The sequence below is a fragment of the Arachis ipaensis genome, chromosome B09, assembly GCF_000816755.2.
Source record: "Arachis ipaensis cultivar K30076 chromosome B09, Araip1.1, whole genome shotgun sequence".
In the NCBI taxonomy this organism is placed as follows: Eukaryota; Viridiplantae; Streptophyta; class Magnoliopsida; order Fabales; family Fabaceae; genus Arachis; species Arachis ipaensis.
The window spans coordinates 27,837,467-27,839,162 of NC_029793.2; positions in this window are offsets into that span (position 1 = coordinate 27,837,467).

Below are 1,696 nucleotides of genomic sequence, written 5' to 3' on the forward strand. Positions count from 1 at the left end.
CTTTCATCAACAAATTTCCCCTCACCTATTCACGTGGGATAGGCTTTTCTATTAAGTCCTCTTTTTTTTAGAAGAATCAAATTTCACTTCAAATAAATTTTTAATCATTATATCTAAAGCATTATCATCAATATAGATCTTCTCAAGTACATATGACTTCATCTCACGTATTTAACATATCCAATGACACTTCACCTTTATGGACTTCGATCTTAATAGAGTAGAACAGAATCAAGAATATGTTAGGATAACAGATTTTGTTATCAAGTAGTTTTACTTTGACTACTTTGAAGTAGTTAGTTATAAATAGATTGGGTTAAGACGCTATATATAACTTGTGCTACTCCTTTGAGAGAACAGAGTGAAATTCCAACAATTTAATATAACACTGCAATTATCAATTCTCTTATTTCTTTATTTTTCTCTCTTCTGTTCAAGGAAGTCATTCTCAATTACATGGTATCTAGAGCTGCATAAGATCTATGGCTGAGATAATTCCTCTTCCTACCACCACCATCACCAACAAGAATTTTCTTTCCTTTCCAATATTGGATGAATTCGAGAAGAACACTTTTTCAACTTGAAAAGAATTAGCTCTTCATACCATTGGGGCAAACAGTCTTGAAGAACATCTTCACCAAAACAAGATTCCTCCACAGTTTTCTACAGATGCTGAAAGAGAAGCTGGGACTGAATCAGCTAAGTACAAGGAATGGAAAGCACATGATCATTACTTAATGACATGGGCACATGGCTTCTAACTTCCATGGATTCTACATCCAAGAATAAAATACTGGCATGCAAATTTGCCTATGAAGTTTGGAAAAAGATTCATGCTCATTTTGCAAAGGTTTCAAAAATTCAGATCACTCAACTAAGAGTCCAACTGAATCAATAAAGAAAGGAGGTTTATTGGCACAAGATTATCTTTCAAAGATTCAGAAGATTGTGGATGCACTTTCTTTAATTGGCTATACCCTCTCTCTGGATAATCATGTTGATAGCTATTACTCAAGGTTTAAATGAGGAATATCCATTATTTCTCTCATAGGATCCTCATCCAGACGCTCAGCCTGTAAATCCTTTCATAGAGCAATTTGGACCACTTGAAGAAGAGTTTGCTCAAGTCATGGCTGACCGCAATTATATAGAAGTAGAGACTTAGCTTCTAGTTCGTCTGAAGAAAGTGTAGTCGAAGAAGGAAAAGTCTAGGGGCAGCAACTGTTAAATTCTGTCCAGTATATAATCAGCAAAGAAAAGTGAGTCATTGGATGAAATTTTACACCAATTTCACACCATTAAAATTATCATTAATGGCTATTTAATGGCTACAAATCACAAAAGTTGCTGGCTCCTAACATTCCTCGTCGAAGAAAGAGGAGAGCCCCCGACCTTACCCAACGGCCACCTGTGAGATGTCATAAAGCAACATCTATATATTTATATGTTTTTTTTTTTACTCTTTTGATAGTATTTTTATGAACAGTAAGACTTTTACTATCTATAAATGAGTCTGAATTTCAAATTAGAAGTTTTTGTGTGAACTAGATCTTGGAATGGTATACTTATATGTAAAATCATTTTAAATTTTAAAAATATCCATGAGATCTTTTTAGATTTAGTTTGTACTCTTACACTTTATTACGTTTATATTTAGTAGATTATTTTAATAAAAATTTTTAATTTTACTGTAATG